Raw genomic sequence first — 17,032 nt, 5'->3', positions numbered from 1 at the left:
CTGATTTGTGCTATCATTACAAAACCACTCCCAAACATCCTTCTCTTCTACTATTAGGTTGTGCCGGTTAATATCGGTTAATCTCGTCACATACGGTGATCTGCAGATAGCTGTGGGTATGATATCTCTTCGCGGTCTCACCTTCACAGGCGGCTGTAAGATTCCAGTTTCCCTTTGCTTACTGGTTTGTTTACCAGAAGGATGCACTGCTGCTGGAGTGACAACACAGGTCTCCATGGCATCTCCCAAAATTTGAGGGAACATTTGGGACAAGCTAAAAGAGAAACTTAGAATATTGTATTAGCCTCTGAATCTAGCGTTGTTTTATGTAGAGGTGGCAATATGGATGCAAAACCATTAAACCAATCCAAACCAAACCAAAATTGTGAATTTGGATTCATTTGAAATCACATTTAGAAAAATGGATTTTGTTTGGTTTTTAGTCTCACATTTCTCACAAAATATGGTTCTAATCACATTTGGTCTCACTTTTAAGATTTCTTATAACTCTCCACACACACTATTATGTTCCTTTTCTTTTCTTTCTTTCTTTTTGCTAATTATCACACATGCACATCCCATGGTTCGAACTCATGACCTTTTTTGGAGAAGCCAAGAGCTTAAACCACTCCATCAACTCACACACTCACACATACTTTTGTTATATTTAGTATTCATTATATTGTGATTTGAGTGTATTAACTTTTGTTCATTATATAAAACTTATTTTTACTTACTAAACTAGTTACCCATAATTCAAACTAAAACCATAACCAAATTTATTAATATATGATTTGAAAATGGTTTTGGTTCATCTATCCAAACCAAATCCATTTTATAAGAACCAAAACCAAACCAAAACCACATTTTGCCACCTCTAGTTTTATGCCCCTGGTTTGCACATATCTTTGACAAGCTCTTTGTGATAGGGCTTGACTCACCAAACAATTGGAAAAATTGCTTAGATCTGGTTCTTAATTCAACAAGCTTTTCATTTTCAGGAAATAAAGCCATCCTCTCGATGAAATTCGTCAGGTATTATAATTGGCCTCCAATTCCAGCATATTTGCTTCAAACCTCTTCATATATGGCTGCCAAAAAAAATGTTTACCATATTTAGTGCCCCGAGGAAAAAAAGAAAAGCGACACTCGGACAGGTAGCTTTAGAGTACCTCCTCTTCAAAATGCTTCGCGAGCTCAAGATCCGCACGTGCTTGTGTGCTCTGTCCACCGCTGGGACTACCATGTTTTCCCTGGTCCGTTGTATACACCACCTAAATCCAACGTAAATGAGTCCTAATTACTAATCAGATCAACAAAAAAGTACATGGCATATATTTTAATCGGTATGTAATCTACCTTAATTTTTTTAATGCCATGCCCTGTAGTCTTTCTTGCCGAAGGGTTGTCAGCAGTCTCATCCCTCATTATCCCGTGCCAAAATACAACTTGTTGTGAGAGAAATTGATACAACACCCCCAGAATTATACATCACAATAATATTGATAATTGTTATAACTACGAGAATCACGGCTAGCTTGTAGGGGCTACCGTTAACATAAAATACAGAGAAACAAGTGTGTTTGAGGGCTGAGCTCACAAAGGACCAAGCAAAGAGGCCGGAATTATAGAATTCTATCCCACAGCTTCTCAGAAAAATACGTCACGAAGGTTACACGTGCCTCTCTTTAGAGTGTAGAACTTGCGAATCCGAATCCCTTTGTAAGGTGCCTACATACCCTATTTATAGGGATCAAGCCCATGTAGTTCTTGATAAGCATTGGTAAAAGATAATCTTTTATCCCCTCTAGTTTAGGATAATTCAGCCTTCTTTAGTAGTTATCCAGCAGAATCCCACTCCAAGTAGGTCACTTGAAGCCTTCATCTTCAATGTTTATCCGATTATTTGCACTAGATATGTATATATGTTGTAATTATCTCCAAATAATCATGATGATCCTTTAATTCGTGGATAAATAACAGCCAAAACACTCCCAATCCACCTCCAATTCGTCTCCTTTAATTCGTGATTATTTGCACTAGAAATGAAGACAATTGTTTAAATTTTGAAATGAAGCCAGTCTTATATCTTATTTACATACCCCTCACTTGTTTCAGGACTGGATGCCTGTGTTTTGTTAGTAGCACTAGTTTTTTTGGCTTGAAGACATTGCACGTTTTCAACAAAATATTGAGTTACATGTACACTTGTTTACAGGATATTATTAAAAAGTCTAATTATTGGCATCCACCTTAAGGTTGGAGAGTCCAATACAGATTGAAAATTCCCTTATGAACACCACAAAAAAAAATCCAAGAACATGAGATAGATATATAATATCATCCAATCCACAATAACGTAAACAATTCAACTTACTACTTATAAATCCCCAAACAATTTTAGGATGCGAAGATAAATGCCAGAGATGGTAGAATCTGCTACAAATCTAGCTTAATGTCTTAAAAAACTAAATGGCCAACAACTTGCTGTTTGTTCTATAGTTGACCATTTTTTAAAGCACACGATGAATCAGCTAATCACAAAATATTAATATTCGTGGAAAACATCAGAAAGCTATTAAGATCATTAATCTCTTAACAACTTCCTCTTGGAGTAATTCACCATCTTCTGCAGCACCAGATGCCTTTTTTTTGTTTTTGGACCACAACAGCATTCGGTGAGCATATATCGCTCTTAGCTTCTGCAACACACTTTTCTGACTGTCCTGCAATTTATTTAAAGAAGAATTAGCCACATGGATGTACAATTTATATATGAAAAGGGAGACGTATATTACTACATACCCTCTAAGAGCGTAGTCCAATACTCCATCCAGATGCGCTTCCCATATAGCACTCTAAGTGTCTCATAACAAATACTCCGCAGTCCACTACATTGTCCAACATTTGCCAGCTCATGGTCACAATAGCCGGCTCCAGGTTTACTATTTCACGATGCTTTGGTAATCGGTAGTATTCCAAAAACTGGCAGAAGCAATCATGCTACAATGAACCATGTAATTAGGATTGCCTATTTGTCAACTGCTCTGCATAGATACTATGTATGTTATGCTTTATTTGATGAATGGTTTGAATGATTAGTGCAGCATACATATAAGCAAAAATGTATTTGCGCAGAGTACAAGTACGTATAAATTAATTTATGATCAACTACATATATATATATATATGCGAAGAATTTTCTTTAATTTCATTGAGGAATAGACATACCAAGATCCATGGTAGATCGCCGTATGTATCCTCGATAGGCATCTCTTGGACTCGGTTGTCAATAATTTCCCATCGCGGCTTTTTAATGTTGTAACATATGATGTATTGATGGCTCCTAGTATACACCGGGAAAAGGAACTACATGGCAACATTTAGAGTGGATAGTTACACCATGTAGCAGAGATTACTTTCTACAATGTATAAAAAACTTATGAAATTACCGGGTTAGAAATTTACCATTTCAAAATCAGGAATGTCAAACATCCTGCTATGGATCTCGTTCACCAGCTTCAGTACTACATCCATGTTATCATCAAAGGCAACATAACGATTAAGCATTGCAGCCAAATATCCTGGTGCAACCTTCATCAGCATAGGTCCATACTACAAATGGAACAAAACAAAGGACGTTACATTGTAAGGAAACAACAAATTACGTGGCCAACATATAGGAATTCTACTATGCAGTCTTACTATTGTTTCACTGGTTAGGAACATGCGAAGCGGGGATGATTCCGCTCTAAATATCTCATTTTCATTCAGCATGTATGTCCACGTGACAATCACAGTAGATTCCACTTGTTTGTTTTTCTCAAGAGAGTCAAAATGTTCTTTCGTACATCGCCTATCCTTCCACTCAAATATGTAATCCTGAAGGAGAAACTCACGACTAAGTTGAAGGAGAAACTCACGACTGATTTGTGCTATCATTACACAACCACTCCCAAACATCCTTCTCTTCTGCTGTCAGGTTGTGCCGGTTAATATCGGTTAATCTCGTCACATACGGTGATCTACAGATAGCTGTGGGTATGAAATCTCTTCGCGGTCTAACCTTCACAGGAGGCTGTAAGATTCCAGTTTCCCTTTGCTTACTGGTTTGTTTAAAAGAAGAATGCACTGTTGCTGGAGTGACAACACAGGCCTCCATGGCATCTCTCAAAATTTGAGGGAACATTTGGGACAAGCCAAGAGATAAACTCAGAATACTGCTATTAGCCTCTGAATCTAGCGTTGTTTTACGCCCCTGGTTTGCACATATCTTTGACAAGCTCTTTGTGATAGGGCTTGACTCACCAAACAATTGGAAAAATTGCTTATACCTGGTTCTCAATTCAACAAGCTTTTCATTTTTGGGAAATAAAGCCACCCTCTCGATGAAATTCGTCAGGCATTTATTATAATTGGCCTCCAATTCCAGCATATTTGCTTCAAACCTCTTCATATATTGCTGCCAAAAAAAAGTTTTACCATATTTAGTGCCCCGAGGAAAAAAAGAAAAGCGACACTCGGAGAGGTAGCTTTAGAGTACCTCCTCTTCAAAATGCTTCGCGAGCTCAAGATCCGCACGTGCTTGTGTGCTCTGTCCACCGCTGGGACTATCATGTCTTCCCTGGTCCGCTGTATACACCACCTAAATCCAACGTAAATGAGTCCTAATTACTGATCAGATCAACAAAAAAGTACAGGGCATATATTTTAATCAGTATGTAATCTACCTTAATTTTTTTAATGCCATGCCCTGTAGTCTTTCTTGCCGAAGGGTTGTCAGCAGTCTCATCCCTCATTATCCCCTGCCAAAATACAACCTGTTGTGAGAGGAATTGATACAAAACCCCCAGAATTATACGTCACAATAATAGGGATAATTGTTATAACTACGAGATCACGGCTAACTCGTAGGGGCTACCATTAACATAAAATACAGAGAAACAAGTGTTTTTGAGGGCTGAGCTCACAAAGGACCAAGCAAAGAGGCCGGAATTATAGAATTCCATCCCACGGTTGGTCGGAAAAATACGTCACGAAGGTTACACGTGCCTCTCTTTAGTGTGTAGAACTTGCGAATCCGAATCCCTTTGCAAGGTGCGTACATACCCTATTTATAGGGATCAAGCCCATGTAGTTTCTGATAAGCATTGGTAAAAGATAATCTTTTATTCCTCACTACTTTAGGATAAATCGTCCTTCTTTAGTAGTTATCCAGCGGAATCCCACTCCAAGTAGGTCACTTGAAGCCTTCATCTTCAATGTTTATCCGATTATTTGCACTAGATATGTATATATGTTGTAATTATCTCCAAATAAGCATGATTATCCTTTAATTCGTGGATAAATAACAACCAAAACACTCTCAATGCACCTCCAATTCGTCCTCCTAGAAACAAAGAAGAAGAGTCCTGCTTGGAGTCTGCCTACAATTCTGCCCAGGCGGCAAAAGCCCTACCAGCGGCATCCCCTAACTGCAGCCCTACAACTACAGCCCAGGATGCACTTAGCAGTACCCCTAGTAGAGGTAACCCCTAAAGCGCCTTTAGGTGCAACCCCATTTTATTGGCAGCCTCCATTATGCTTCCAACGCAATCCCATAAGCCTTCTTGTATGACTTCAATGGTTCACCCAACCATGGTGAAGCCCGATATCCTTTACCAAATGACTACAATAAGCCCAAATAAAGCCCAGATAATGCAATGGACTATAAAATAACCCCAGGGAGATTTTGACACAAGAACTACCCCTTGATTCCTTGAAGTATCAAATACGAGAGGAACCTAATAACGGTAACCCTCTATCATCCAACTACAAGCCTCAAAACTATGCTGGAGGTTAATCAAAAAATATTTCTAAGCTTACGTGGGCGTACCCGGTGTAAGAAACAAGAAATATTTAAGAAATACCACCCACATAATAATAAAACCTCACATCATTATTTTTTTAATTTGCAACAACAGCTGCAAGCCTCGAACATAATTCCCCATAATAATTAAAATTATTCCCAGCATTTTATCTGGGCTTCCATAAATCCATCCCCGCCTTTTCAGCTTGTCAAACACATCTTAACACCACAAGATAAGGCCGATCCCAGAATTTTCGTTTAACCAAAATTTAAAACAATTTGAATTTAACTAGAACCCCTAAATAGGTGGTGTAGCTGCAGATTCCCAATTAAACTCTTCCCCTTCAGCTGTCTAATCTCTTTCTCGAGAAGCCCCGCGTCGTCAAGACTGCCTCACACCTATCCAATCACAACACGCCACGCGGCGAGGCTGTTCCCCACTTTCCACTACTATATATACATCCACCTGAAGCCTTGTCTACCTTTTCTTTTTTCCCTCAAACTCTCTACTTACCTTCCTCTCGCATTTAGAAAATTAGAAGATTTAGTATTAGCGATCGACATCCGTAGCAAGATTTAAAACGGCCAATAAAAAAACAGCAACAAATTATTGTCACTAATAGTGGTCACAAATTTAGCGACAAAACAATCAGTTGCTAAATTTAGTTGCTAACGTTTGCGACCGCTGGCGGTCACAAAATTTGGTCGCAGACAACAACTTCTATTTGCACCTGATCACGATCGCAAATACTAGTCGCAAATATTAGCGACGAGGAACGGTCGCTGATTTTGTCGCGGCTATGTGGATTGGCCATAAATTATGCTGACTCAGATTAGCGATGGGGTCGGTTGCTAACAACGGTCGACTATTTTGGTCGCCAATAGTGGTCGCAGTGATGCACTACAGCGACCAGTTTTTCTGTACCTACTTTTAGCGACTGACTGCGGTCGCGAATAGCCATTAGGGACTGCCTGCGGTCGCTGATAGGCGGTCGCAAAAAGACCAATTTCTTGTAGTGTTTCTGTGAATTCTGCTGATGTTGGTTCTTCTAATTCTGCTCTGCTGCCTGAAGTTAAGAAGCATAACATTGAGGATGAAGTTGTTTCAAAACCTTCTAAATCCAAAGAAAACAATGGTTCTGAACCAAAGGTGGTTTCTAACAAAAATGGACCCAAGACTACTTTGGTACCAAAATCAACTTAAGTTGTTTTTGACATTCAAGTCCATCTCTTGCTCAAGTTCTATGAGCCACAATGATTCCCACTCTAGATTCATAAGAATTAAAGTTGAAACTTTGGCTTGAGTGACATGTAAATACTAAAACTAGCCTCAAATGAAAGCTTGACACTAGATGATACTACTTCCTTCTTGGGTGGGTTGAAGAATGTGTGTAGAAATGTAGTTGTAGAAGAAAATTTTTAAGGGTTTTGGGGGAGGGTTTCTATTCGGCTGATGAGGGAGAAGAGAGGAGAGATTTGAGTGGGTTTTGTCTTGTGAAATGGAGAGAAATGAGTGCTCTTTTGTTTTCAATGTTTTGACTTGACCAAAAAAGTTAGTGGGTTTAGGAGATTACAATTCTATCCTTCTAACAAGCTTGTGTGGGATTGCATGTGAGGTTTTAGATGTAATTACAAGGGTCAAATGGTGTGAATAGTCGGTCAAGCCCTTGGACTCTATTCTTCACAAAAATGCATGCAAGGGTACTAGTTTAAACTACTAATTATTAAAAACATGAATAAAATGAATGGATTTTAATAAATAAACTATAATTCTATAAATCACCAAATTAATACCATAAATACTATGAGATTTTATGAGTTTTACAAAATCATTTTCGAAAATTTTGGACAAAATTTTTTTTAAAAGAATTTTAAGAATAACACTCTAGTATATAATCGAGAAAATAATAATTTTATCAATTTTTTTAGAATGCAGGTGTCCAAAATACCAATCATCGCTAACTGTGTCCAAAATAACAAGTTGTATACGCATATTCTATATGCGTGTATGGTATACCTACTTTACTTTATTACTTGTCTTATCTTTAGGGTCTTTCATCTTGGTATTTTCTATTATAAAGGCCAATCGAAGAACACTCAAATGCAAATAGCACGAGTAGGAGTTGAATAGCATTGAAAAGGTTTGGATCAGGTTTTGGGCTCAAACTGATTTGGGGTTAATGATCAATAATGAAAGATTAATGAGGAAGGGTGTTGTCAGCATCGAAGTTGGGTCAAAGACGCAGCCGGTGGTGGCCGACGGTCACTTTAGTTTGTAAGTGTAGTTCAGTTGGGTGACTGATGATCTCAGTGTTTCATTTGTATGATTCAGTGATTTGATTGTGTAATTGAATTGAGTGTGTGATTGTACAGTTGGAAGAGATAAAAGTAAAAATGTGGTGACAATTATTGTATGATGTGGAATTAAGGGGCATACGCATTGTTAAGTTGCGTATACAGGGATACGCAGTACATCAATGTGTATTCTGACTCTAGTTTGGTTACATAATCATAGCTATTATGCGTTTAGTTAAGGAAGAAAAGTGCACATCGTTAGTCCTCGCAACTCCTAGATGCGCATGCAGACTTAGAAGCAGAACTCTCCCATCTATTGTATACGGGTGTGGTACGCGCAATTGGCATGCGTGTCTCTCTGGTCATTATGGGCAACCTTTCCGCAAACAGTTACTTTGGACAGAGTTTGTGGGGGAAAAGTCATATTTGGCTTTCACCCTATATAATCTATATAAAAGAAAATTCACACACAATAATTCACATAATAAAACACAACGAATCGAATTTTTACCACAATTATATATATATATATATATATATATATATATATATATATATATATTTCATCACATAATCGCACCTATAATGAATTGCAACTAGGTACGTTTATTATCATATAATCGCGTAGTCACAACTATTCAAATAATATCAAGTCGAGCAATATATTTAATCGCGTAGCGAAATTTCTCGCATACGGCCACTATACGCAATATAGAATCTATTATGCCACAAAGCCACATAACAATCTCAATTATCACTTAATCGCGTAACGAAAATCTTAATCGCGTACAAAAATAATACGCTTAAAAGTATCCTGGTAACACTTGCAATGCCACAAAACAAGAAATATATATATATATATATATATATATATATATATATATATATATATATATATATATATATATATATATATAAGTATATATATATATATATATAAGTATATAACAAATTCACGTAATCGACATTTAAACATGGAGTATATATATATATATCATACTTTTAAAATAGCTCAAAATTTACCGATTGTCACATCCTCTCCCCCTTATAGGATTCTGCCCTCAGAATTTGGGAGAATAATTGAGGATACTGATTCCGCATCTCAGACTCTAGCTCCCAAGTTGCTTCTTCTACCTTTGGATTCTCCCACAATACTTTCACCAAGCTCACTGATTTCTTCCTAAGATTCCTTTCTTGCCGATCTAGTATTTGTACAGGTTGCTCTTCATATGACAAATCAGCTTGAATCTCTACTGGTTCACTTTCTATCAAATGATTAGCATCCGGATTATACATCTTGAGCAATGAGACATGAAATACATTATGTACGTCCTGATATTGTGGTGGCAAGGCTAGCTCGTAAGCAACTTTTCCAACTGAGTTCAAGATCTCAAAAGGTCCGATGTATCTTGGTGCTAGTTTTCCTTTCTTGCTGAATCTCGTCAGTCCCTTCCATGGTGATACTTGTATCTCATTAAATATTTTCTCCTTCGTCTTTCAAATTCTTCGGTTTTTAGAGAAAAATATTTTAATACTTTGAATTCACTTAAAAATTATCAAAATCATTATTTTTATGAATATTGTTGTTTTAAATATTTTGGTATCAAATATTTGTACAGGGTTTACTCATTTTTGATCAAACAGTAACTTTCTCAATTTTTATAAACTTATGTATTTATAAAAAAATAATTTAAATACTCAAAAATATTTTGCTAACCATCAAAATATTTTTTTGTTTATGTAAAAATATTTTTAGTATTTATCCTAGATTAAACTTTAACCAAAATTCTTTATAAGTCCTCAAATATTTTTTGTATTTTATCTAATTTTGAAAAACATTATCATTTTAATTTTGGATAATATACTTCCACTTGCTATAATATTGATTTGAAACTTGGGATAGATAGTTTATTATTATTTAACAATTCAAACAATGAGATTATCTTGTTGAAGGGGTTTTGAATATAATATAATTAATTTTATCAACTTTTGGTACCTAGATAGTATTCAAACTTAAGAGTAATGAAATTTATCTAAAAATAGAAACAATGAACTTGAGGCTTTCAAATTTTCAGGTGGATTGCGTAGTCCACATCAAGATAGACTAGCTATTCTCATACTAGTCCAAAGCAGCATGCTCCTACTCCATTCTTTGCACCCACATTTTGAGAAAATATATGTCGTCTGTGATAGAAAGCATGGTTCCTTATTTCCATGTTGTTTTGCTTGAATTTGTAGGCTTCGAGGTCTTCAATATTTGACTAAGCATTTTTACAACTTAGCTTTCAAAACTATTACAACAGACTTCTGTTCAACCCATATGACTGTTGTCCTTTTGTTTGACTTGTGTTGTCAACTGATAACTACTAAATTATTAGTTGATAAGCTAATTCAGTAGTCGTTGATGGGTTCTTGATTTATCCGTTGATGGTTCATAATTTGCTAAGCCATTGAGTTGAATAGCAGTTGATAGAACTCTTTATATCCTCATCCGTTGATGCTTGATTAGACGTTGACTTAGAATATTTACAATTTATCATTACACATCCGTTGATAGAAAATTTTTAACATTCTTTCAAGAGAGAGTTTAAATTTTCTAATTGCTGGCATATCCAGGGCAGCCCCAAGCTTTCAATCTTAGTCCTAACAGTAATAAAGTTCTCCCAAATCATTTTTTTACAATTCAAAAAGCCCAACCCTAACAGCTCTATATCTATATTTTGTAGATATTGTAATGATGGGAACTGAGCCAAAAATCAAAGCTGGATACCTCTGACCACAATATTAACGTAGCGCAGAACTTTCATTGTATTAATGACATCCCCCATTGTACTTGGCTTTTATGTTTCGACTATCAAGCTTTACTCAAACTCATTAGAGTTTGTATTTATTCCATTCATTAGCTGGATCTGCCTTTAACTTAAGAGCTCATATCTATATAATCCTAATTCCTGAATACAAAGAAGTTGAAAAATGACCTGTTTCGTCCTTCCTAGAATTTTTTTTGTAGTACTACCTAGGGTGTTATGCATAATTCCTCATGTTACTTGGATCACCCTTAGAAAACGGGTACTAACCCAATTCAAAAAAAAACTGTTTCGTGCATGCATTACTGGTGGATCCGAACTTGAGCGGATGATATACCTCTTTGTTTTGAATTTGTTGGTCGGTTGTGTCAACCCATAATTTCTGGAGTCATTTTCTCCATCCATTTCAAATTTCCGCAGACCTCTGACGACGGAAACCTCTATGGCTTCGCTTTTTACTCATTCAGATCTCCACTGGAAGTAGTAGCCATAGAGAGTGAATGGTTTGCGTCTTCTCTCATTTGTTTCATAAAGTGAAATTTCTAGTCGTCTCTTTTTATGTTCAGATGATGGGTTCTCACCGTTAGTTGTGACATATTTAAGAGCAGGTCGTAAGCGCATCCCTTTAGGTGTGGTTTCAACTTCGTTTGTGAGAAATGGTAAGCATGACTGCATATTACTTACATGTTTTCGCTACAGCCCATTGATTCTCTATTTTTTGGGGTTGTCAGCACAACGGAGGCGATCTTCACAGTATGCACTTTCTCCTTCCCGTGACATGCAGACATCTCCTAATGAGCCATCTGTGACGCATGAAAATATGGATCAGAATAGAGCACCCGGGATAACGCGTGAGATTGGTACATAATCGTTACTATTTCTCTCAGTATTGTGGTACATAAAGGTCTATATCTTCGTCATATATTGTTCTCAGACAATGTGTTTGATTATTTGTAGCATGTAATAAGACATTGCCAATTTCATGTTTTCAAACTCCAACTCGTGCTGATAAGATTTGCCAACAAGCTTCCCACTCCACCCAAGGTTCAGGTATAATTATTAGTTCTGCGGTTTCCACGTTTTCAGTTGCTTAGTTTATCCAAGTTTTGACTGTTTACGTTTTTGATTAGGTTACTTTCACCCTCTTTTATGAATATTGTATCACCAGTTTAGAATAACAGCTCTGTGAAGTCCGCATCTTAGGATTTGTCACGATCTCTTAGAATAAAGTGGTGTTGTCGGACGCCGAAATGCAGCACATACAGCACATACAACGCATTAGGCCAGTACATTTCCTCAATTTAACATTCTTAAAATTTGACTGAAATATTAGGTTTTGGCATTACACAAGGTACATTGTCGAAAACCATTACTCAGTGTGATGGAATCAACCTCCCATCTCAAACACAAGGTAATGCTCTTTTTTCGTAGATATTGCTTTTTGTCATATCATGTTTTTTACACATACTGATCATTTTATACAGTAGAAGGCAGGCCACACATTACAGGACAACCGCGTCCTTATGCCAGAAATCAACCTAGTTGTGGTCATAAATCTCGTTTTAGCTGTCAGTGATTGTATCCTAATCCCATTACTTGTTTTTGTAGTGTATCGCTCCGATTGATGTTAAGTTACTCTAACTGTAGGTTCGGGAATATCACATGGTACGTCCCACAGGCAGCTAAACAATGTTGACGATTCTGCTAAACATGTAAAAGCTAGGCAGTAATATCTCACCATCACAGAGGAGGCTACAAAACGTTGACTTATCTAGTTGGTGTCCCGGCTTCTACCATACCAAGCGATAATGTAATGAAACTAGTTTAAGATTGTATTTTTGATATTACAGGTCCAAGCCAGTGTTTTCCAACGTCTAGGCTCATAAATAGAATAACATGTGATGATCATGACATGCCATTCCAGATGCCAGCATCGACAATAAAATTGCCCGTGAAAACTCAACCAGCAGGTAAAATATGTTCCATGATGTGCATTTTATCCATAAAATATGCTAATAATTTTCTCTGTTAAACTTTGTATCATGGAATAAAGTTAGGAATACAAGGACTTTTAATATATGGAACCGTCACACATCTGCAAATACTACTTCTGAAAATAGCCTGCAACCGGACATTACTATACTGGTTCCCGATTTGGACAAATTAGGTGTTCGCCGTCCAGGTAACTAGACATTACTATACTGGTTCCCGATTTGGACAAATTAGGTGTTCGCCGTCCAGGTAACTGTCCTTTTCACGTGAGTATTTTTAATTATACGCAGCTGCAAGTGAGCCTTGAATTGACATTGAGTTCCAACTGTAGCCTGGTATTCTGATGAAGCAATTACCAGTCCAAAAAATTTGTTACATGCTTTTAACAAAGTTAGGGAAAACATTGGTTCAGGAAGTCGGAAAATTGCAGGTAAACTAGAGACATCAATTCATGAGATGAATTTTTCCATGCACCTCCATTAACTATTGTTGCACATGTTGCAGATGATTGTCATGGCAATGATTATGCATCAACATCAGGGACCAACACCTATCGTGGGGAAACCGCCTTTTCAAATCCTTTAAACATGGGTTAGTGGCTCTTTTTCATCGCACTGTAATTACTACCTCTTATGAATCTTTCCACTAACGTTGATCCTCATATCATGTGGAAAATAGAGAATGTTGCGGGGGATGAAATGTAATAACCCGGATTTTTAAAAATATTTTATTAGTATTATAGTGATTTTCTTAAAATAAATAAGATTTAATATTCTATTCCAGTTTAATAAGTTTTCAAAATTTTATATTAAACCCTGGGTTATTGTGTTATTGATAAATGATTATATTTTCAAAACTGAGTTTCATATATTGTTTTGGAAAATTCTAAATGATTATTATTTGAATATATGTGTTATGTGATTAAGTGATATTGGAGAATTCGTTGTTAATTAACTATTGATTAATTATGAATATTATGTGAATAGTATATGAATTTTTGTGACTTCTGTGTTATCTGGTTTATTGGATTGACTGCTCATATGTGTTCGGGTTTAATATATTTCAATTTCTATATGATCAGGATAAAATATAATTTATTTGGGTATTTTAATATTGATTTATGGATTTCTATATGATTTTATAATCGATTTACGGATTTAATTGCATATATTTATATTTAATTGTTAATTATTTGATTTTTCTGAAAACCGTCCACTCGTAACGGTTAATATTTTACTTCCCGAAAGTTTCAACAAAACTCACCTTTTGCCTAATTTGAATATTCCGAACACTTTTCATGTTTTGACTTTTTCGATTTGGAGTACGGTTATCCCCGGAGTCGGTCCGGCGGAGTTTTACGGGTATTTTAATTGTTGATAATTATCTAGTTTGTCTCGATATACGTGAAAGCCAGATATTTTGATTATTATATTACTTTTTATCGAAATATGTGCAAGTGGGACCCGCACACCAATCATTGAGTTAAAATGTCCCGTTTTGATGATTATCTCGAAAACCGGTACCGATTGGACCCCGCTTATTTATTATAAAGCTATTAAATATCGTATTTCATGTCATAAATGATCCAAGAGGGTAACAATTATTTGTAAATATAAATAGTCTTTTCTACACCTTATTTTCAACCGTAAATCATTTTCACCAGTTTCTCTGCACGAATATCGAGAGAAACCGAACTGTGTTCTTCGTGTTCTTCGCAATCAAACTAGGGTTTGAAGGTGATATTGGAATCTGATGGAGGCGTATGAATAGTCAAAACGAAGCTATCGACGCGTAGAATCAAGTTTAATTATTCGTTTGTGTGCAGATTCAACAGGTGAATTATTGCGATTTTTCAAAAATTCAAATTATTATGATTTTAATTATGAATTTTCGTAAACGTGATTGTTTGGTTGTTTTGATGATACCATGTTGTAGTACGTGTTTTTCTCGTCGATTTGGTATATAATATGTTGAATTTAGAGTTCGGAAACATAGAGAAAAGCTGGGTTGATTCTCGGATTAGGTGTTCATCAGTGTTCTTCATGTTCTTTGAATGTTTTTAATCGATTTTTAGGCGTTTTTAAATCCGTGAATCTGGGCTTGATTGGTTGCCACCGACACGTTTCCCTTGATGCCGTGAATCGTTTTATATAATTAGTTTGGGTGGGGAATTCACGATTGCACTCGCCGGAGTTTATGAACACCGGCGGTGTTCTTGACTTTCGGCCAAACATCCGGCCTGAATATGCAAGAGATGGTGAATTTGATTCCACGAATAGATTCCCGGTAGGCTAATCTTTATATCTGCACCTTATGGACAAGTTTGGAGCTCGGGTGAAGAATCCCGACGTAAATCCGACGAAAAGAGGGACGACCACGGCAAATTGTTGTTTGGTCCCCCAACGTTTTGTGATGCTGACCTTTGGTCACCATAGGTTCCATAGATGCAAATCAAACCCTGAGGTTGGAAAGGTTTACACCTGGCACCCTGCCGTATAATTTCAGAATTCTTACATTTTAAACTTTTTTCAAAATTTATTTTGAAAATTGATTTTTAATGATTTATTTTAATTTCAAAAATGCTTTTTAATTATCTCTTTATTTAAAAATAAATCTGAATTAGTTTATTACTTAATTTTAATTAGTAAATAATTATTATAATTGGTCAATTAATTTAAATATTAATTTATTAATTATTTTAATTATTTATCAATTGATTTTAATTGATTAATTAATTGGATTTAATTATTCTTTTTGATTTAAAACTCCGAAAAAATAGTTTCGAGCTTTGAAATATTTTTCTAAATTATGTTTAAGGCTTGATAATTGTTTATGAATGATTTCAAGTTCAATTTCGAGCATCTAGACTTGTTTATTTATTTATAAAATTGATTCTTTTGCCCGTTTTAATTCCGAAAAATGTTTAAAAATTTCAGAAAATTCCCTAAAAATCATTTTAAACCCGAGACTTGATTTGACATTAGTCGGGATGGGAAATCTTATGTGTTATGTGAGGTGTGTTATTGGAGTGATGTATTATGTGTTGATAGAGGAATTAGAAAACAGTTTTGATCATTACTTTTGATCTGTAATTCAGAATTGAGCGAAACGAAAAAGAGATAGAAGCTCGTGAAGCCTATTTTAATATAATAAGATAATATGATTGAACCTAGAATATGATTATATGTTATGTAATATGCAATATGTGTCAATATGTGACTTGTTTGTTGTGAATTAATGATTACGTGATATACGTGGTTATTCCTAGTTAGGTACACATGTGATAAATGATTTGAATGACGTAGTTTCATGTAATGATTGATATTGGATAAGAGTATATGGATTATAGGAATTCAAGTGGATTGATTGGTTGTTGGACAGAATAGGATAATAGGTGGATAGTCTTATTATAGATGAGACGATGTCAGATTTTCGACAGGATTTATATGATTGAATTGTAATATCTTATGTGGAATATGATTGACTATATGTTAGAGTCAAATCATGATTACGTGTTAAGTGATATGTGATAAATTTAAAGGGGTATTTAAGTGGGTATCGATATACGTGATATGTATATGCGATAAATTGATTGGTGACTATAGTATTATCTTATTCTCGTTAAGGATTGGACGAGACGTATATGACCGAAGACTTTCAGAAAGTCAAGTGGTGTTGCAAAGTGAATAAGGCACGAATCGAGGAAGCAAAGCTGTATTGAGAATAGAGTATAGCCAGGGATGGTCTAGAGATTATGATATGCACAGATTGTGAAAGTGGAAAGATGAGATTGAGATGTGAGACTGGAGTCAGATCTAAGGCAAGTATCCTATACCCTTCTTTTGGATATCTTGCAATTATTCTGATCCATTCTTTTCGTATGTCTTGCAAATATTCGTTCCTCTCTTTTTCATATTTGAAAGTGTAAATATTTTCTCCATCCTTTTCTAATCCTCAGAAATTCAGATAATTCTAGTTTTACAAATTAATTCGAAGTTCAGATTGTCATCGAAGCATGTGTTGCTCAGTGATGGTTAGAACCTAGAATGACTTGGGATTTTCTTGATTATTCAACCCGCCATTGTCATAC

The sequence above is a fragment of the Daucus carota genome, chromosome 3 (genome assembly GCF_001625215.2).
Source record: "Daucus carota subsp. sativus chromosome 3, DH1 v3.0, whole genome shotgun sequence".
Lineage (NCBI taxonomy): Eukaryota > Viridiplantae > Streptophyta > Magnoliopsida > Apiales > Apiaceae > Daucus > Daucus carota.
Note: the sequence above shows the minus strand (reverse complement) of the source record.